Raw genomic sequence first — 22,760 nt, 5'->3', positions numbered from 1 at the left:
CAGATCCAATGTGGTTAGGATCTGGCCAGGCTAAGGAATGTGGGCTTAAGCCTGCAGCAGGCACAGGCAGTCGCACAGCTGAGCTGTGTTCAGAAAGACAGTCTGGCAGCAGTGAGCAGGGTGGGCTGGGCAGGGTGCAGGGCAGCAGCAGGCAGGGTGGAGAGAAGCTGGAGGTGGCTACAGCAGCCATACAACATCCCAGGCAACCAGTGATGGAGTCTCCTACAGCACTTGGCAAAAAGATCTGTTCAAAAGTCATTCCCCTGTCTCTCTTGGAGCTGTCTTTAGACAGCCCGATGGCCCAACAAGCTGCAGGATCCTTGACAGCAGGAACTGTTTGCCACCTCTCTGGGGCCCCAGGCCTGACATGGTTCTTGGCAGGTGCTCATTATATATTTGTGAAGTTACTGAATAAGGCAGTGAAAGAAGGACAAGAGGCATACAGAGAAGGGCACAGATTTCCAGGATAACATCCTGTTTAGCAAGTGCAGTTCCTCAGGCCTGAGCATTGGCACAGCTGTCCTTTGGTGTGTGTGGAGTAGAGGCATGTGCAGGCAGCACAGACCAGGAAGGAAGCACAGCTCACTACAACAAGCTGGGAACTGTCTTGACTCTGTATGTGTGTGTGTATGTCTTAGGGAGGGGCTTGCAAGATCTTCTGGCTTTTCAGAGAGCAGCGGACAGACAAACAGGAGACTTCACGATGTGTACTGTCCTCGGGTGCCTTAGGGAAGTGTATTAAAAATGTTTTTTTGGTTGCAAGTGACCGAAATTCAATGCAAGTGAGCTTAGGGAAAATGGGATATTTTTTGGTCCATAAGGTGCATTTCAGGACAGCCAGGTCCAAGGATCCCAACAATACCAGAGTCTCTCCATCTCTAATGTCTTCTTCCTCCACTTGTCAGTCAGCTTCATCCTCACAGCCTGGCTTCCTCCACAGTCTAGAAACATGGCTACTAAGAGCTTGGGTCTCACAACTGGGAGCTTCCCCACTAGAGAGGCACTACAGGCTTCTTTCTCATGTCCCAACTTCAGAGATTCCAGGAAAAACTCTAATTGGCTCTGCTTATATGAGGTACCTGCCCCTGGCCTAAGACTTAATGCAGCAGCTAAGGAAGCAGGGTCACATAAGAAGGAAAAACCTTCCATTGAAACCTCATAGTTGAAGTGGAAAAGGAATATTTCACAGAGACAACAATAATAATCCTGTCTGAGTCCTTAACATGAATTAACTATTCCACACAACAACCCCAGTAGGTGTTACAATTCTGATCATTATTACCCTTGAGAATATTACCTCAGAAAACCAAGGCACAGAGAGGGTAAGTAACTATCAAAGATCACACAGCTAGTAAATTGCAGAGAGGTAGCTGGGATTTAAAAAGGTGTAGGGCTGTGAAGAAGGATCCAAGACAGTTTCTCCTGGGAAAATCCATGGGCTGAGCAGAGGAGCCTGTGTGAAGTGATCAGTCCAATAGAATAGGAAACACCACCCCCCATCTTAATTTCACTGGCAGTATCTGAAAAGGAAGGTTTCACTTTGACCTCTTTTTCCTTCCATCTTTACTTGCTTAAAGTAGAATTAGATGAAGCCAAGAAAAGCAAATGAGAGAACAGTGAGGTCCCATTTTCACCTATTTAAAATTTAAGCAGCAGTATCATAGCCATGTTGGCAATGGTGGGGAGATAAGTTTGCTTCTGAATAGCTAGCGACAGGATAAGTGGTCCAATCAATGAAAAGAATTTATTTGGCCATGAGGGGCAAGAGCTATGAAAATGTTCTCTAACTTGTACCTGGTAACTTCACTCTCTAGAGTCACTTTGGAGTTATACCGTGTGCGAGAGACATACCTAAAATAGTGTTCCTTAGAAAGATTGAAAGTAAAAGAGTAGGAAAAAGTAGAAAACAAAAACAATGCCATATATGCAAATTCAAGTAATAAAAAAACAAGGGTTGCAATATTAATATCAGAAATGGTTGAATTAACAGAAAATCAGAAAACAAGACCCAGGAGAAAATATTATAATGATAAAGGCTGAGAGCCACAGTGAAGATTTGTCATAAATATGTGCAAAGTAATATAGCATCAGAATTCATAAAGCAAAACAACAGGAAACACATGGAGAAATAGACTGAAATACAATAATAATTAAAATTTTTAATTCAGACTGTGATCAATAAACCATATAATAAGTAAGTCTTATAGAGGACTTGATTTATTAAATTAGTAAGGCAGAGTGAATTAAAAGATACCAAACTCCATATTTTGGAAACCCAGAATATATTCTTTGTAAGTGCCTATGGGTCATTAACAATGTCAATATATTTCAAAAAGTAGAATGAGTACAGAAAATAGTCTCTAATCACAATGCAATAGAACTAGGAAGTTATAGCAAGAACAGAAACTGAAAAGCAACTGTCAAAAAACAAAAAAATATACATGTGTGGAATATTATTTAGCCTTGAAAAGGAAGGAAATTCTGACACATGCTGCCAATGAATGAACCTTGGGGACATGATGCTTCATGAAATAAGCCAGTTACAAATAGACAAATGCTATGTGATTCCACCTACATGAAGATCTAGAGTAATCAAATTAATAGAGTCAGAAAATGGAATCACTGTTTCCAGGGGCCGGGAGGAGTGGGAAATGGGGAGTTGCTATTAAATGGATATAGTGTTTCAGTTTTACAAGATGAGAGTTCATCTTGTATATTGCTCAACAATGTGAATGCACTGAACACTACTGAACTGTGTGTACACTTGAAAATGGTTGAGATGATAAATTTTGTTATGGATATTTTAAGAAATTCTCTCAATTTTCAAAGTATACAATATCTTTTGGAATAAAAGAGTACAGAAGACGAGTTAAAGGAATGAGTATTTTTATGGTTCTTGGTTACATCTCACATAATCTTCAAGTGAGAATTCAGAGGGATAAATTCTGAACAGTACAAGCTCCAAGACTAACACATTGACTGTGCTTGAAAATGTTGGCTTTCTTGGTGCACTTGTTTCAAAGCATGTATGCCAGACCCTATTTTAGGACCTGGAGAGACCAAAAAGGTTGAGTTTGTCTCTCCTCAGTGAGCAAAACATCCTGGAGGGAAGGCAGGCCTTGAGGAGATCCTGTGCATCAGAGTGTGAACCAGAGCTAGGCTGGACCCTGTCTGAAGGGCTATGGAGCCCTTCCCCTGGGAGGGGAAGGAGGAGGGGAGAGAGGCTCTACCAGGAACAGAACATTATAGCTGGCCTTTAAAGGGAAGGTAAGAGTTTTCCAGAGGAGAAGGGCTGTGAAGGGCAGTGCAGGCAGAGGAAACTGCAAGAACAAAGGCCCAGAGAACAAAACTGAAAATTCTGTTCAACCCCACTAGGTAGTTCCAAATCGGAGAGGGGAAGGGAGAAGAGATGGTCATAGGTCCTTCTCTTCTGTGAAGCTACCCCTTCCTTACCTGGGCTTCTGATTGTGCCTTCTTCATTGTGAATACAGGAAAATCATTTTAGTTCTCTCACTTTCCTCATTTAGAAAATGGAACTGATATTGCCACCTGGTTTTCATGAAGATCAAATGAAATAAAGCATGTTGAGAGTTTGGAGCTTCACACATATTCAGCACACAGGAAATGCTGGTGTACGTATTTTATAGATGAGGGAGCATTCTCCAACTCAGTTGCGTTCCTTATTCTCTTTGAAGGTTTTAATTTGCCTGATTCTTCCCTTCCTAAAATTTCTTCCAAGATTCTCTCTATACATCAGTTTTCAGCTCCCTGAGGAAAAGAGAGAAAGTTGACTCTTCCTGCTATCTCCAGGACCTAAGGCTTGGTCAGAAGAGAACAGACTCCTTAGCTTCAGTCAGCCTAACCAGACACAGCCACTGTGGTGTGCCAACTGCTGTGCCACAAACATCTGGGGCCTCAACAAATGTTGCATATGAACTTGTCCACAGGGACAGCAGCAACTGTACATCCTTTTGTGGAGTTTTTTTCCCCTGAACCTGGAAGATAGCATCCTTCATGCCTGGTAACTTAGTTTATTTGTCAAATAATTTATTCATCCAGACAGACATATCAACATTGCACTAGTCAAAAACTGCACTAGAGATCTGTGCAAAATGCAATAGGGACCAGGAGGAGGGACACCTAAGCCTCATGGGACATACCTGGGCAGAATTCACAGAGAAGTAGCATGAGCTGGACTTTGAGTGATCTGTAGGGAAAGGACATGAGGGTTAAAGAAAGAAAATACAGTTAAGAAATAGAGCTTGGGGTCCCTAGAGTTTCTTACAAGGCTGAGCAACTGTTCCCCATGAGGCCATGCCCAGTGGCTAGAACACAGCAACTATTAACCTCCTCTGGAGGGTTCTCTGTAACACCTCCTCTCACTGCTTCCGCTCTCCCAGCCTTGAATTGGTGGGAACTTTTTCCCTGAGGAGAGGTGAGCTCTGCCAGAGTCCCAGAGTGAGCGGCAATGGAACAGAGATTAGGATCTAAGTGAGTTACAGTCCCGTCTTTTCTATTCTTAACTTCTAGGCTTTTATGGAGTTCTGTGGGTTGAGCTGCCTTTTGAAAACTCCCACATGGAAAGCATGGTGGGTACAACTGGCTCACGATGAGGAAAAAAATTAAATTAGAGCTCCAAGTCATGGCTGCTTTTAGAATAAAGTCCAGATGGCTGGGAGATTTGAATGTAAAACATGAAATCATAAAAATAGTAAAAGAAAAAAATTGAAGGATATTTATAATTTTGGAAGGGAGGGGGAGTGTGGAAGACCATTCTGAGTTTAACACCAATAATAAAGATTGGCACTAGTGAGAAAAAAATAAAACTCATGCACAAAAAGACTGGCACAAAAAGTAGAAATATTAAGAAAGAACTCCAATTTTGGAGTTAATAGGTATAAAGAAAAGAGAGCCCTGAGCCATTCCTTGGGGTGGTTAATTGGGAAACTGCATTTGGAGCATCTAATGAAGTTATTCCCTTCCTTCTCTTCACATTTGTACTAGTCAGCCAGCTGCAGAAGGAATTTACCCCAGACCAAACCAGTGAGCATGAGCTCTTGGGCCAGAGGCAAAGCCTTGTCCCAGAGAACAACTAATGCCCAGAGGGGAAGAGAATTGACATACCCAAAAGACAGGACAGGACTTCTTTTTGACATACACCCCTACATCTACACCTAACTAGCACATTCCATGCATGCCTCCCACAAAATTACTGCGTGCAGACCCAGTAAACAGAACAGACAAGAACTAGGATGCACAATTAAAAGATGAACAAATGTCTAGATTACTAAACATCTGAGTAAAATCAGGACTATGAAACAGGGCCATCAAAATCCACCATCAGGAAAATTAACAACCAAGAAACAGAATTAGTAAGTACTTAAGAACAAGACTTCAGATTAAGTATAATTAACAGCTCCACAAAAAATGTGAAAAGATATTTCATCTATTAAAAAGAATCAACTGGATATTTTGCAATTTAAGAACTTGGTTTTCCAAATAAAAATTGAATGGGCTAACTGTTGGAGTAGGAAATCAAGAGGACATGACTACTGGCTGGCCTGAGAGCTGGACCTGGGCAATCAGAGGCTCCTTCTCTGTCCTGGGAAGGTACACTCTGCCCCCCGCCCCCCATTCCCACAGTGGAAGCTGTTCCAAGGACACAGCCTTGAAAAAGTAAGGTGGTGTCGAGCCCATCTGAATCGTATATATGACTGAACCTAGTTAAGGTGGGAGGGGACTCAACCCCTGAGGGAGACCCTCTAGCAAAGGCTGTTCCATCTGACCCATTCACTCCTTTTCCTTGCATACCTGGAGAAGGAAATTTCAGCCAAGCTCAAAATCACACTGCCCTTAACTCAGATAGCACATTATTATATATTCTTCTCTGGGAGAAACATCTGCAAAAGTTTCACCTCAGGAATGTGCCTACTTTTAAAAAGTCTTAAGACTCAAGAATGCTTGTAGTATATGCTACTCTGATGATCTAGCTGAGCAAATAGTAAGGAAGGAGACCGTGAGAGCCCACTGCAACCCTGCAGTGTTTAGGGACATGGAGATGTGGGCCTGATCGGTGCACAAGCCCAGGTCAGGAAGGCTGAACACCGCTTGCATACTGGGCTCCACTACAACCAACTGTGTGAGGCAGACCCATCTTTACTTTCAGAGCCTCCGTATACTGGTTGGTGAAATGGGAACACACTTATTTTGCCTCCCAGGGTAGTTCTGAGGCTAAGTTGGCAAAAACATAATGAAGACCAAGGGTAATTTATGCAGATACCTTCAAGGGCCACTCAGGTTATGCAAACTTATGAATTAGCCAGTGTAAGAAATTAGGGAATGGTGGAGACCCTGACCTAACAAACATGCCTGGGAGCCAAATTTGGCCTTGAGTCACCAGCCTGAGACCCCTGCTCTAAATAAAAATCAGGGTAATTAGAGCAAAGCAGCTCTCAAAATTGATGTAAAATAAAATTCCGTTTTTCATTCTGTGATGGGTTGAATTGTGTTCTGCCCTCTGCTCTCAAAATAAGTTGAGGCCTTAACCCCAAGTACTTAAGAATATAACATTATTTGAAATAAGCACATTGCAGAGGTAATTAATTAAGATGAGGTTGTAATGGAGTGGGATTGGTCCCCAACCTAATATGCTTAGTGTCCTTATAAGAAGTCAGTCGTGTGAAGACAGAAAGACGAAGGGAGAAGGCCATGTGAGGACAGCGGCAGAGAACGGAGTGGTGCGACTGCAAGGGAAGGAATGCCAGGATGGCCGGTTGTCATGGGTGGGGGGAACCAGGAGTGAGTCACGGAGTAGATCTCCCTCCGAGTCCAGGAATGGAACCAGTCCTGCCTACACCTTGATTTCAGACTCCTAGCCTCCAGAACTCCAAGAGAGTAAGTTTCTGATGTTTTAAATCACCCAGTTTGTGATACATTGCTATGGCTACCCAAGAAAACCAATACACTCCCCTAAACAGAACTTTATTTTACATCAGGTGTGATTTTCAACAGGTCAGTGGGACTTCCAGCTTAAGTCCAGGCAGGGCCAGGACCAGGTACATTAGGGTGACTAGGACCCACAATTTCAGGAGGTAATCACTCTTAGGTTCCTGTAAGTGCCAGTCCTGAGAGTGAGTGCCTCTTTCAGAGCCAGGCATGCTGGACTGTGTGGCAGTACTGCTTGAATGCTTTATCTAAAAATCTTTGGTGCTTCTGGAGTTGATTAAAATGTAGTTTCCAGACACTTTAACCCAGGGCAGAACAAACACGCATTTCTCACCATCTCAGAATACTTCCTCTTTACTTAAGGTGAAGGCTGAAGGGTAGCAGAATATACCACCTCAAAATATGACTGCAGGAGTCAGGACATGCCACCCCAAAATAAGCTGCTTGGGTATATTGATTATTTTGAGCTGTAAGCACTTGAAAAACAGCAAATGTGAGAGAAGCTTCCTCTGAACTCCTTTTGTCTGCCTGAGACAGATCCTCCAAAAGGAATTCAGTTGTCATAAATCCCCTTCCAGAAGTTTCATCAGGGAAGATGTTTTCAACCAGGGAAGATTGAATGTTATCACAAGAGAGGAGACTAGAAGTCCACCCCACACTCACACAAACTTCGTCACAGACTATCATATCTCCTGTCGTTCAAAGGGCCCGTTCATTCTTTCTAAAAGTCATTTAACTTTCCTCTAAGGTCTTTCCCTATTAAGATGGTATTTTACCTTTAATTCTAAGTCATTTTGGGGAATTCTTCATTTTTCCCTCCATCTCTCCCATGTGTGCATGAGGTGCACATGTTAATAAACCATTTGCTTTTCTGTTGTTAATCTGTCTTTTATTACAAGGGTATCAGCCAAAACCTCAGAAGAGTATGGAGAAAAATACTTTTCCTTTCCTACAGTTTCTGGTGATGAGGATGGGATGACTGAGATACCCTACTCAAATGGGCTCCTGGGAAAACTAGTAGAAGGATAAGAATTCTTATCAGTCAGCTCTCCTGGGTCTCTGTATGTAGTGCCCAGTCAAGAGAGGAAGGTAAATTTCATGTTGTTCCTTCCTTCCTAAATTTAAATTAGTAGGAGAAAACTATTTGTAAGAATTAATTCTTTGAACTGTGACTCTTATGAATTTGGTTTTGGGGGTATCCTTTGGTTATCTACCCTTTCCCTCCCAGGGACATCTATTGCTTTTCTGTTAGTCTTATTTTGTGTCCTGAGACCTTAGCTTGGCGCACAAGTTGTTACTTCTTATGTGTGCAAGTGGCCCAACCATCAGACTGGGGACCCCAAGAATTTGGCCAGATAGGAATGTGGGTTTGCAGCTAGTCTCCCATTAACTGTTGCCAGGACAGTTGTCTAAGTCTTTCTTTTGTCTATCTTTGTGAGTAGCTCTGGCTCTGGGGAGGATTGCATCTTTTGCATCCTAAGGAACACCTCTTGTGTCCATTAAGTTATAAAAGGCTTGCTTTAGCTTTGAGTCACTTGATAGATATACTTTTGGCTTAAAAGAAGAAGGAATAATAAGTTCAGTGCTGCCAGAAATATTTGCTGTTTGTCCTAATAAGGTACTGAAAATATTTTTTAAAAACAGCTGTAAGGTCAGAGGTTGGTTGAATTAAAAGTTGATATTCAGAGCCTGATAGGAAATTTTTTTTTAAGGCTCTCTTTATTTGATCCTGTTTCTCACACTGGGACTTCTCAGTCAACTGGAAACCCTTTTCTTGAACCCCTGCTGACTACATGCTCTGCCAACTCTGTCCACTTCCTTCTTGTCAGCATGATTTCCTGAGGATAATTTGGAACTTCATTGGTTTCTTTGGGAAACAAGATTTCTCCAAACTGGCTCCTCTAGAACTCTTCCTTCCCATGGCTTCTGCTCCTCCTTCCTCCTTTTGCCAGCTTTGATTTCCCGTTCAGTTCCCTTGGATCCTTTCGTATGTCCTTCTTCAAACTCCTGCCTCCTCCATCCCTCTGTCCACCTTGCCAGTTTTTTCCCTTCCCACTTCAGCCCTCAGCTCCCTTCAGTCACTTGAACTTTAGACCCCCTACCTGCCACTGGGGCTCTCAAAGGACTCAGAGATCCCCAGGCTGGGGAGATTGGAGACTTGGGTTGGACACTTGACTCCACTACTTCCAACTGTGTGAGCGTATGGTCATTTGCTATTCTTGCTACACTTACATAAATAATCAGACTAAGTTTAATGAGATTATTTTGCAAACAAATTAGTCTTACTCTGTCAATTTTTACTAGAAGTGTGGGTGACTGTAGAGAGGAAAATTATGTTTCATAGAAAACTATAACACCCTTGTAAATATGACTCTAGTCCTGTTTGCTGTTTTTGAGGTTTGCTATCTACCTGAAAACTGGACTGTATCCTGAATTCTTCTAGTTTTCTCCAATATCTGGCTACAACTTTCCAAACTACTACTACTAATTTTCTTTTAGCCTTCTGGCTTGAAATCAGTTAGAATAAAAATTCCCTTTTCCCAGAGTCCTGGAAGCTGAAGCTGGACCATTTGACATGAACTTAAAGTTTTTATCAGATTTAGATATGAAGGACATAGGAAGGTTTTTTGCACAACCTTCATGTCTGTTGCTGTGTGGGCCACTCAGAAAGTTCATTGAATACCCAATGATATCATCAGAAATATTAAAAATGTGAAAGATGCTTCCAGCCCAGTATCTGGAAATCTTCTCAACTGGCTGCCCTCCACATTCAGAAGCTGGTTTATAGTCTGCTATAACCATTAACAATTGTATTTGTTTTGTTTCCAAAGAATTGCTTCTTACCAAATACCTGCTCACTTGTACTGTATAGGGCCAGGGGTTCCAAGGACTCAGGCAGTGTTGAGAAAAACTGAGAAAACAGCTTGTATCCAATGTAAGAAACACTGGGTATTACATGCCTGCTCTTGGAAATTTGCAGTGCATTAGCACATTAACAGTTGTAGAAGTACCTCAGCATGGAAATAAATTTCATTTTATTTAACCCAAACTTATTTTAATACAGAAGCTAAGCTTTCTTTCATGCCTTGCTCATCTGTAGTTTCTGGTCAGCTGCGGATACTGGAATCTGGAGCTCCAGAAAGAATACAGATTGGACATGGGAGTTTGAGAAACATAGGTAATGATTGAAATCCAGAAAATTGAAGAGATCATCCAGGAAGTATTTGTACAATGATCCCAAGCCTGAGTTCTGTGGCACACCAGTATTAAGGGACAACACAGGAAGAAGATCCTTAAGAGTCCCTTCAAGGAAGAAGAGTCACAGAATTAAAAGAATCAGAAACCATCATTAGGTAGTGAAAGCACAAAGGAATTTATGACCAGGTATAGGTGAGCTGAAGACACCTGGAGACACCTGGAGCTACTCAAAAATCCAACCTAACCATCAGACATTACCCAGAAGCTTGTTAGAAACATAGAATCTGAGATCTCACTCCAGAGCTACTGAATTAGAATCTACCCTTTAGCTGGATCCACAGGCTATATTTATGAATATTAGAGTTTGAGAAGCTCTGGCTTATAACATGCTGGAAGGGCTGGAGGAGGAGACTGATGGGGCTTTAAGAGATAACTGTATGCCCTCAGAATCACCATGCCTCTGCTACCGTGACCAGGAAAGAAGTCACCACCACTGCTTCAGGAAGCTGCTGAGCCAGGAAGCTGGTGTGACCAGGAAACCAGTCTGCCATGACCCGCACCAGCAAAACTGATGCCTCACCTGCTGCCTTTCTTGGTTCCAGGTTCAAACCTATGTAAGTTCATTTAATTGGCAATTCCTAAATCACAATTGGAATGTCAGCTACAAGTGAGTCTAGAAAGTGTGGTTTCCCAGTTATAATGTATATACTAGATGGAAGCAGACAGGGATGCTATGTGAACCAGCCCACATATCCACCATTGTTGGTGTCATGAAATCCCTGACAGGTGCTGATAGCCCTTCCCCCATATCTATTCTCGCCTTTATCCATGGTCATAGAATCTTTAGCTGGGTAAAGAACTGCCAAGAATAAAGATGTTTCCCAGCTTCTCTGCAGATACATGTGACCATGTGACTAAGTTTGGACCAATAATATAAAATTGGAAATGTCACACAGAAGCTCTTGGGAATCCTTGAAAAACAGCAGAAGCATGTCCTTCCCACTGTCTGTCCTTCCCTCCAACATGCTGCTTGGAGCATGAGATGCCACCATCTTGGACTATGAGGTTGAAGGCTACACCCTGGGGTTAGCAGAGCACAGCTCAAAAGAGCCTGGGTCCCTGAGGACCTCATACGTCGGAGCCACCATTCCTGCTCTGATGACTTACCTCTGTATATTTGAAAGATAAATCAACCATTGTTATCTTGGATCATTAGTAGCAGAACATAATCCTAGCCAATACAGATCTCAAGGCACTCGTTCTTAACATTTTGGCAGATCATTGATCCCTGTAAGAATCGAATGAATGCCCTGGACCATTCTCCCTAGAGAAATGTACATTTGTACAACATTTATATAACAATTTCAGGGACTGCATATTGTTTCCTCCTTAAGACAATTAGAGTGATCCTGGTTAAGAAGCCCTAGGGTTGAGAATTCTGAGAAGAAAGAATTTTAATTAAGAGACAAATGGCTCAATGAAAAAGTAAGAACTGAGAAGTGGCTCCTGAATTTGGCTCCACAGTGTTGATGCCATTGGTACAAGCAGTTTCAGTAGGGGTGGAGTGGGGCAGAAGCTAGATTGCAGAATGCTGGGAGAATGGGAATCAGGAAAGTAGCGGAGCAAGTACTGTCAACCATTTGGAGTAGCATGTTCCAAAAGATTAGGGTGGCCAGTGGAGGTCATAGGCTCCAGGGAGGTTTTCCTGGCTTTCCTTCGCTTCTAGGACCAGACCAGACATAATAAGGGTGATCGTGGATATCCAACACCATTCAGTGTTACAGCCAACCTGGTGGCCTTGGGCTTCACTGCCTGTATCAGAAGTGAGGGGGAAGGGTGGGAGCCTGGAATAGGAAAGCTGGAGGATTATTTGGACTCAGCCAGAGTAGATGCTGTTAAGTCCTTCACCTTCGGACACTCCACATAGGGTGTCTCTGGGCACCCGTCAGTGAGAAGGCTGCCCTCTGTTCCCCTCCCTCCCACCTCTGGTGTTGCTGCTGCAGCTGGATCCCGGACCTGAAACCACTGCATCCAGTAGCCTCGGCACACATGGGAACTAGTGTCAAAGCAGACCACAGCTTGTCTGGAGAGGACAGGAACCACACCATGTGTCCTGGTTTCTCTTCTCACTAGTAAGCTCTTTCACACTTTTCTGCAATCAGGCCTTAGACAGGCGTTCTTGATGTGCCTCCATGATCCCCCCCAGCACCTCCTCAACCCTGCTCTGCGATCCCGAATTATCCCTTTCCTGTCACCTGGGCCCTTCCTGTGCATCATCCCCTGAACACATTAGTCACTTAGTGCTCTCTTTCTTTAATATCATCCTTTCAAAGGATAAAACCACCTTCCCCAATCAAAGATTTAATGTGCAGGGAACCCTCCCCCATGATCCACAGTGATGAAACTGACAAAGGCTAGTCACATATGGGAAACTAGAGAACGTGGCTCAGATTTGCACTGCAGCTTCAGCAGGGGAGTCTATGGCAGAGGACCCGCCCTAGTGGCTGACCCTCTGTCGCTACACAAAGTGCCCATTTATCTCCTATCTTGGGAGGAAATGCGGGTCCTCTCTGGAGCCTGGCACTTACCAGTTTTGCCAGTTGCTGGGCAATCGTCAGGTTTTAGTAGTGCCTCAAAGGCCTCGGGCTTCCCAAGAGAAAGCAAGGGTCTCAGTCAGAGCCAGAGCAGGGTTTGTTCTCACCCTTCAGCTCCTACCTCCCAGGATGTGCTCCTGCTGCTCTGGAATAGAGCGAACTTCAGAAAGGAGACTGGACTTACAAAGAGGAAATTGGAATAAATCTTATAAACATCCAGCTACTATCCTTCTCACTTCCCACTCCTGGGCCCTCTGTGTTTGAAACAAAGTGTAGCAGCCACAGAGCCTTTAAAATAGGTAAGAGCCAAGCCAAACAGGTTCAAATACACATGGGCCTAGATCCCTAGGGTGGCCTTGTCTTCCTCCCCTGACCAGCATTTCCTGGGTGAGAAAGATGAATTCAGCAAAAGAAGTGAGCTTCTCCCTGGAATTTTAGAAATAAATATCTGTTTCTAGAAAGAAATGCCAGCTCTGGCCTCTGAAAAGCCTGGGTCCTACTCCTATCCCTGCCACTGACCTGCCTGGTGACTTTGGGTATATCCCTTAACTTCTCTGAGCTCCCACTTACTTTCCCAAGTGTAAAATAAGGATTAGAATTCCTCTTATATAAGGTTGCAAGAATTATGTAAAACAATAGATGCATAGTTTCTAGCTCTTATTAATTAAGTTTCTAACCTGCTTGGAGTTAGAGCCTCTAAATAATTTGTTTCCCATTTTCAGAAATTTTCTCCTTTCTGCCCTCACCTTACCATTTGCTTGCCTCTCTCATCATTTCTTTCCCCAGCACCTGGAAAGATCTCCTAGGTCCCTGCTATTCAAAGGTCCATGACAAGCAGCCTCATCTAGGCATTTGTTAGAAATGCAGAATGTCCAGCCCTACTCCTGACCCTCTGAGGCTGCATTTTAATAAGATCCCCAAGTTTCTCTCTGTGCATATCAAGTCTGAGAAGCACTTGCACTGGGTCACCCCATACTTCTTTTATTTACAACATCAAATAGTGCCAGATTTCAATAATTCACACCACCTAACAGAGTTTCCCTCCAGCAAATTGCATATTATGTACTAAAAAGTTCCTAATTGTGACTCTTGAGTAATAACAAATCATACTATTAGAAAAAATAATAATAACACAATCTAATATGCATTTCATGCTTTGGTATTTACCACACCTTTTTTTACCCACATAAGCTCATCTGACTCTAGAATAAGGAATAATTATCATTACAGAGTGTGAGTGAATTAATGAATAAATGATTGAATGACTTGGGGACTATTTAGTGGAGATAAACTGATTATGAAAGGGTTTTGGGATTATGCCAATGAGGAATTTTTCTTGCCGCTAGTGAGAGAAATCCAAAATAATAATGGCCTATATAAGGCCTGGGCTTTCTTTTTTTCCTACATGATAAACCATCTTCAGGCAGGCCAGACTGATATGGGATCTCAGAAGCTAGAATCCTTCTGTCTTCTGCTTCTGGCATTCTTAGCACATGACTTCAATCCTTGAGATCACCTCATGGATGAAAGATGACTGTTAGAGCTCCACCCATCAAGTTCACAGCCCTGGGACAAATAAATAATAGGGGAAATGGGCAGAGGGGTGCTTGCTAGCTAAGTTAACCCCTTTCACCAGCTTTCTCAAAACGCCACCCAGTCACTTCCACTTTCTCATTAGCCATTCCATCTGCAAGGAAGGTTGGGAAATGTGGCTTTATTAGCTAGGCACTTTCCTGCCCGCAACATAGGAGTAAAGAACATCGGGATGATGTCTATTAAGACAAAAGTTAGCAAGAATGAAAGGAAAGAATGGATGTACAAATTATGTTCAGTGTGCCAAGGTTTTCTTAGAAGTGTTTGTGTTTCTCCCTATGTAATACGTCATCAAGGAATAGAATAATCTGAAGGAGAGAGTAGTAGTCCTGCTGGGCTGCTTATGAAAGAAAGGAAAGAGTCTTCTTACTGGTGTATTAGCTGAGTGCACAAAATGGGGAGAGGTGAGAAACAGGACCCCCAGCTAGCCCAACTCACACCAGCCCCATCTGCTGGCCACAGCTCCAGCATCTTCTTGGATTAATGCCTGGATCTCTGGGGCCTCCACTAAGTCTTCAGGGTCCTTGCCAGAGTCCTCTGGTAGATTCTAGTATCTAGCTTTCAACTTTTTATTCATTCCCGCAAACCTTTCCCCAGCAATACCAGTGTTCAGAAATGCCATGGGCATTTGAGGCTTCAGGGGGGGTGCCTCCTCAACAACCAGAAGAGCTGGGTTTTCCTGGCTGCAGAAGGAAAGTGGAGTCCAGAGGGTTGTTAGGCATGGGAAGACCACCAATGGGGACAGCTCTTCCCATGATTTCCCCCAACTAGCACTCAACTTCTCTTACATCTGGCCACTGGGCAGCTATGAGGAATGAGTTTACATAACCATCTGACAAATGAGAAAATTGAGGCTTTAAATGGGACGTGTGGTTATTCAGTAGATCAATAGTAAAGATAATACTTGAATTTAAGCCTCCTTTCTTTATGTTCTTGGTATAGGGACTGGAAGAGTTCAACACCTCTTCTGCAGATATAGGGCTTGTGTTCACACAGACTACATTTTCCAGGTCACCTTGCAACTAGGTATGGGTCATGTGACTGAATTCAGCCAATGCAAAAAGGGTAGAAGAAATGCATGCCACTTCCACATTTCCCTATAAAATATCAGCAGTATCTTCCACATCCTTTTTCCTCCAACTGTAAGGCTGGAAGTAAAAGGCTCTGAGATGGTAGAGCTTACAAATGAACGAAGGCTAAATCTCTGATCTCACTGCTCAGAGGAAAGCTGGCCAGGAGTCACCCTACCAAAAAGATCTGCACTGGACTTTACTGAAGCAAGAACGGTATCTTTACTGTGTTAAGCCACCGAGATTTTGAGCCTTTATGTTATTATACATAGCCTAGCATACCCATACTAGTGTATCTCTGATGGACCCCACTTCTCTATGAAGAATTAGACTTGACCTCCTCCAACACTCTCTGCCCTTTGATTCTGGCAAAAAAACAACCTGCAAAGGGGCAGTACAGCTTTGCAATTAGGGACACAGGCCTCAAATCCAGTCAGATCTGAGGCTGAAACCTGGATCCACCACAGACAGATTCATTGATCTCTTTGAGCTTATTTCCAAATGTGTAAAATAGAGACAGTACCCAGTCAAATGTGGTTGGAAGGATTAAGTGAGTAATATATATCAGTAGATAGAATGATGCCACCCCCTGGGAAGAGGGAGTTGGAATTTTGTAAGGCCATGTTTGGTTGTAGCAATGATCATGGAACCCTCTGGCTAGAGACAGTGGATGTTCTTGATGCTAGGACACCCCTACACAATGACAAGTTGTCTCTCATCCCCCATAACTTTCATATGGTCCTTGAGATGTTCACTTATCTGACATTACTATTCCATCAGCCTAGAAACAAACTCTGTTTTACAAAGAATCACATGGGTTTTTTGCATATTTCTAATATCTATTGAATGTTCTGGGAACATAATTGCCATGTATATCTGTCAGCCTGCAACAGGAATCAGCACAGTCAAGTTAGGATAATTCATGAAGGGTTAATTTACAAAATGACTAATTTCAAAGAGGCAGACAGGTGTGCGGAAGCCAGATGGGACATGACAGACACCAGGCCTGGCAGCAGCACAGCAGTCACCACTACTATATCCAGGGTGTGAAGGGAGGCGAGACTGTTGGAAACTGAAAGGAGAGAGAATGTTGCAGGATGGGCAGAGTATCACAGAGACCATTAATTTCCTAGGGCTACTGTAACAAGTTCCTGCAACCATAGTGGCTTTAAACAACAAAAATTTATACTCACAATTCTGGAGACCAGAAGTCTGAAAGCATAGTGTTGGCAAGGTCACTGTCCCTCTGAAGGCCCTGGGGGAGAACCCTCCTTGCCTCTTCCAGCTTCTGGTGGTGTTCCTTGGCTTGTGGCTGCATAACTCCAATCTCTGCCTCCGTCATTACATGGCCTTCCTCTTCTCTGTGTCTTCTTTTCTGTCTCTTACAAAGACTCTTTGACACTGGATTTAGGGACCACCTAGATAATCCAGGAAAGATCCTTTCTCCAAATAAAGTCACATTCACAGGTTCCAGGAGTTAGGATGTGGACACATCTTTGGGGGCCTTCATTCAACCCACTATAGCCAATTGAGTGCAGCAGACCTTAGACAGGGAGGTAGGTAGAAAACAAATACTCCAATTTCTCTTTCCTGCCTCACTCCATCTCCTACCAGGGCTTTCACTGGCCAAACTCAACAGGAAACCAGAGGGCATGAGTGTGGTTGGTGGATCAGGCTCTCAGGGCCAAGCACAGGGTAGAGCAGTGGGGGAGAACAGATCTGGAGGGGCAAACAAAACATAGCAGAGCACCATGTCAATCAAGGGAAGATTAGACTCTGTTTATTTGGAACTACAGCAGGAGAGATAATCAAATGGCAACAGTACTGGGGGTATTCGAGCCAATAAATAACATCTCTCTATCAGTCTGCTTTGTAGTTGCATGTTCACAGGGAATGACTGCTTCATTTTATGTTCTAGTCGGGGGGTGGGGTCTGTGCAAGCATATATATTCTTGTATTATAAATTCACTCATGGCATCTTATGATTTAATGCTATGAAACTGTGATGTAGGTTGGTTATATTATCTATGAATGTTTAAAATGGTGTTGAAAAATATTTATTATAAGAAGAGGGCATTGAGTTGCATGAAGTTGAGAACTACAAGGTGTCAGAGACTCATAGTGCCTGCACATAAAGTACAGTAAATAGTGCCTATTGTTTTTAGCATTGTTACCATTCATCACCTCCAGGCACAATCAGGTTGGGGACCCTGGAGACCAGTCCTGCTGTGAGTCACCAGTGCTGTGAGTCAGAGGGAGGAGAGGTTTCAGCCTGGAGCCAGTTCCCCTGTGGGTGGTGTAATGCAACCGTGGGTCCCAAGAAACCCAGCCCTGACACAGCCAGCCCCTCCCCTGGAGCAAGATGGCTCCAGAGGAAGGGACTTTTTGAGCCCTGGAAGCCCCCGATGAGCCCCCTACTAGGTGCCCTTGCAGGGCTCCCTCTGAGCACACCAGCATCCTGGGCTTTCTTCCAAATCAGGAGGCCTGGTCAGGCCTGGCTCCAAAGCTGCAAACCAGACAAGCCCACCAAGCTGACATCAGCCTGGGGATGGGTGGGGTTGGTCTGGGAGCCAGGCCTTCTCACATCCCACACCCTCCATAAACCGGGGAAAGAAAGAGGTAAGAGAAGAGAGAGGAGGGAAATGAAGGAGGAGAAATGTAGGTCTGGACAGGGAGTGAGCCTGCTGGAAGTCTGACTCAGGCTGGTCAGGACAGCTGTAGAGAGCAGGAGTGGAGCACTGTGTTACCTCTGTGGGAATTATATGGAATTATATTATAAAGTATGAAAATCATATGTATAAGCACTTTTGCCTTGATGGTTTGTTTATGGTTCATAATTGTAGTCAACACAGAAACAGTAGCCAAGACAGAAAGAGTTTCTGTGTTCGTTCACCATAAGGATTTGTTCGTTATCCTTCAGAAAGTGAAACTGTTGAGAGTTGAACTTAATTAATGATTGTGCATGGAAACCCCAATATTGTTGTTAACAACCATTTTATCAATAAATATGAGAGATGCCTTTTTGGCACCACTCTTGTGGTGTCACGCCTTGAGTCCCCTGGCTGGTCCTTAAGATCTTCGACTAACAATTGCATCTCTTCCCTCATCTGCGGGTCAGAGACAGGGAAGGGACCCGACAAGTGGCGCCGGAACAGGGACCTGAAAGACGGTCAAAACTAAGGGCGGAGAACCTCTGCTCGGCGGCACTTGCAATTCTAAGGCGGGGAGGCTCCAAAGATCGTCAATCCAGTAAGATTCCCGGGAAAGCGTACGTAGGGAACAGGATCGAGACGTCAGGGACACTAAAATGGGCCAAACAGAAACTAAAGCAATTTAACCGGAGGATTATTTAAAATTACTCCGTGCCCTCCTAAAAACATCAGGAGTGAAAACTTCTAAAAAAGATTTTGCCCAACTCTATAAGTATATTAAAAAATATTGTTATTGGCTACCACCACAAGGGACACTTAAGCAAGCTGATTGGGATAATGTTTTAAGAGATTTTAAAAAGGCTCCCAGGCAGGGAAATGTCATCCCTGTGCCTGTCTGGTCTTTATGTAATTTGATCACTCTCGCCTTGCAGCCTTTGCAGACTCCCCCACTGTCTGAAACTAAGTCAGACACACAAGAGTGCGAGAGAGCTCTTAGATGATGTGGAAAGATCAAGTAGGCGATCTCCATCCCCACATCTACCTAACTCCTCTTCATCCTCCTCTTCCTCTTCTTCAGAGACCGAGAATGAGAGTTCTGTTCGCTCCTCTCATCATAAAAAATCCCCAGTCCCTGTTCCTGCAACGTCTGCCTGCGCGGCAGGAATACGTAAAGCTCAGAGGGAGGGTGATAGAGATGCTTGTCTGACACCCTTAATAGCACCAGTTAGTTTAACTCCTTTTGGGCCAGGTGAAGATCCTGATTTTCCACAAGGAGGAGTCAAAGCACTTTATACACCTAAAGACATTAAAAGACTTTAAACAGGCTATTTCTTCATATAGTACTAATTCTCCCTATGTTGTGGGTCTCTTGAGGGAGTTAGCAGAACAGGAAAGGATGATTCCTCATGATTCGGATTTGTTAGCTCGTACTTGTCTGGACTCTTCTGAGTTTTTACAATTTAAAACCTGGTGGTATGAGGAAGCAAAAGCACAAGCTTTGAGAAATCAGCATGCCAATCCTCCAATTCTTATAACTGCTGAACAACTAGCAGGACAAGGAGACTGGCTGCAGATAGAGAGACAAGTTAGATATGAAGACATAGCAGTAACACAAGTACGTTTGTGTTGCTTAAAAGCCTGGGAGAAAATACAAGCAGCTGGAAAGCCTGTCTTGCCATTTAGTAAACTTAAACAAGGGCTTAATGAGTCCTATGTTGACTTTGTTGCAAGATTGCAAGATAATTTGAGAAAGACAGTAGCACATCCAGAGTTGAGAGATATGTTGTTACAGATGCTAGCCTATGATAATGCAAATATAGAGTGTCAGAGAGTTCTTAAACCTTTAAAAGCAGCAGGAGCTAGGATGGAAGATTATATCAAAGCCTGTGCTGATATAGGTTCTCCTACATATCAAGCTAATTTACTAGCAACTGCTATGAAAGTCAAGGAGAAATGCAAGAAATTTAAAGTGTTTTGGTTGTGGCAGACAAGGGCATAAGAAAAAAGACTGCCGATTGCAGAAGAGAACAAAAGAGTCAAATTTTAAAGATAAACTGCCATCTGTTTGCCCAAAATGTAAAAAAGGGAGACATTGGTCTAATGAATGTCGTTCAAAATTTGATAAAGATGGTAATCCTATCAATGAATCTCAGCCTTTAAACCTCCAATCGGGCCAACCTCTGAAGCCCTAGAAAATAATACAGAGGCATCCTCTCCAAGTAAAAGAACATAGCATGATTTACAAGCTGCAACTAAAGGAAGTGCTGCTGTAGATCTTGCCTCTTCTCAATCTGTATATTTACACCCATCACAAGAAGTTCAATTACTTAGTACAGGAATTTTTGGTCCTTTACCAGCTAATTCTGTAGGATTACTTTTAGGCCGTAGTAGCTGGACTCTAAAAAGATTAATAGTAAGACCTGGAGTTATTGATCAAGATTATATGCGTGAGATTAAAATAATGGTGTCATCTGATAAGAAATTATATATACCTCAAGAAGAAAGAATTGCTCAATTACTTTTACTTCCCTATCTCCCACCTTCAACAACACCTTATGAGAGAGGACAAGGTGGATTTGGAAGTACAGATAAACAAATATGGCTTAATACAAAAATTACATCTGATAGACCTCAATGCAAGATCAGTATTCAAGGCAAGTCTTTTACAGGATTGTTAGATACAGGAGCTGATGTATCTGTAATTGCTCTTAAATATTGGCCAAAAAATTGGCCCAAACAAGAGAAGCATATTCAAGTTTCAGGTATTGGTACAGCTTCTTAAGTATGGCAAAGTTCAGCTACCTTGCATTGTCTCGGTCCTGAAAAACAATTAGCTTTGTTAAAACCTTTAATTGTTGATGTAGCAATTAATCTCTGGGGATGAGATTTAATGCAACAATGGCATACTACATTGTCTTTTAATGAGCCTTCATCAGTTCAGTCTTTTTCTTAAAGGTCATTGATAAACGGCTGCCAGCTCCTATACCATTACAGTAGACCACTCAGACACCTGTTTGGGTAGATCAATGGCCCCTCAATAAAGAAAAATTGGCAGCCCTACACACAGTAGTTCAAGAACAACTTCAGCTAGATAGGTTAGAATTTTCCTCGAGTCCATAGAATTCTCCTGTATTTGTTATAAAAAAGAAATCAGGAAATTGGAGACTTTTACAAGATTTAAGACAAATTAATGCAGTTCTTAAACCGATGGGACCTTTGCAACAAGGCCTCCCTTCTCCAACTATGGTTCCAAAAGACTGGAACATGGCTATAATTTATCTTAAAGATTGTTTTTTTTTTTTTACAATTCCTTTAGCTATAATGGACAGGGAAAAGTTTGCTTTTACTGTCCCTTCTTTAAATTTGCAGGCACCTTCAGAAAGATTCCTACAATTTGTCACAATTCCTACAATTTGTCAAAATTATGTGCACAGAGCTCTTCAGCCTATATGTGAAAAATGGTCTTCAGCTTATATCATTCATTATGTGGATGATATTCTCATAACCCTGCCTAAGCATTTATCTCTTACCAATATTCTCAATGAGACTGAAACTGAGTTAAAACAATGGGGATTACAAATAGCACCAGATAAAATACAGATACAATACCCAATGAATTATTTGGGAAATAAAATTCAAGAAAATTCAATAATTCCTCAGAAAATTCAAATTAGGAGAGATCATCTTAAAACTTTAAATGATTTTCAAAAGCTCTTAGGAGATATTAATTGGATCCAACCATTATTAGGAATTCCTACTTATAAATTACAACATCTTTTTAATATTTTAAAAGGACCCTCAGATCTTAATAGTCCTAGAGACTTAACCTCAAAAGCTGAGGAAGAACTCAAGTGGATAGAACAACACATTCAAAAAGCTCAATTATCAAAAATTGACTTACACAAACCCTTACTTTTATTAATCTACTTTACTCCTCATTCTCCTACAGGATTGCTCTGTCAATGTGATGGTTGGTTAGAATGGATATTTCTGCAGTATCAAATTAAACCCTCCTTACAACCTTACATTGACAAAGTAGCCTCCATTATCCGTAAAGGACGTCAGAGACTAAGACAGATGATTGGTCAAGACCCTCACTCTATTATTGTTTCTTTATCTAAACAAAATATTGTGCAAGTATTTCAAGAAAATACTCATTGGCAAATTGCACTTTCAGATTATTTAGGAAATATTGACTGTCATTACCCTAAGAATAAGTTATTTTCATTTTTTCAGCACCATCAATGGATCCTTCCTCAAAAAACTTCTCCTAATCCATTATTAAATACTGTTACCTGTTTTACAGATGGTACAAAATCTTTTAAAGCAGCCTATATAACCTGTTCTAGTTTGTCAAAAACTTTTCAAACATCTTTTATTTCTGCACAACAAAATGAGTTATATGCTGTGTTGCAAGCTTTGCAAGATTTCCCAAGTCCTGTCAGTATTGTTACTGACTCTGCTTATGCTGCTTTTTCTGTTCCTCTATTAGAAACTGCAACATTGGGCACCGTACAATCTCCTATTAATACTTTATTTTCTCAATTACAGGTGTGTATCCGTCAATGTCTACATCCCTTCTTCATTACTCATATATGATCACATTCTAATTTACCAAGTCCTTTATCATATTATAACGATAAAGTAGACAAGCTTGTTTCTTTAGTTACTTACTCACCAGCTGAACGATATCACGACCTGACTCATGC

General features: G+C 42.3%; 1 long non-coding RNA gene across 7 annotated transcripts in view; it reads left to right on the top strand.

The window, feature by feature from the left end:
* The window catches only part of LOC108404113 (uncharacterized), a 39,247-nt gene that overhangs the window by 13,507 nt on the left and 2,980 nt on the right, over positions 1-22,760 (top strand). For 3 of the 7 annotated variants that reach the window (XR_012127642.1, XR_005058953.2, XR_005058952.2), the window contains exon 3: positions 10,591-10,757. The exons of 2 other annotated variants lie outside the window; for them this stretch is intronic. This is a non-coding gene — a long non-coding RNA (uncharacterized lncRNA). Of the gene's footprint in view, positions 1-3,375; positions 3,516-10,590; positions 10,758-22,760 lie in introns of those variants that run through there. 2 more of the 7 variants (XR_012127645.1, XR_012127647.1) reach the window with 2 other exon arrangements.

This window comes from Manis javanica, chromosome 2 (assembly GCF_040802235.1).
Source record: "Manis javanica isolate MJ-LG chromosome 2, MJ_LKY, whole genome shotgun sequence".
NCBI classification, from domain to species: domain Eukaryota; kingdom Metazoa; phylum Chordata; class Mammalia; order Pholidota; family Manidae; genus Manis; species Manis javanica.
This window is presented reverse-complemented; position numbering and strand designations above follow the sequence as displayed.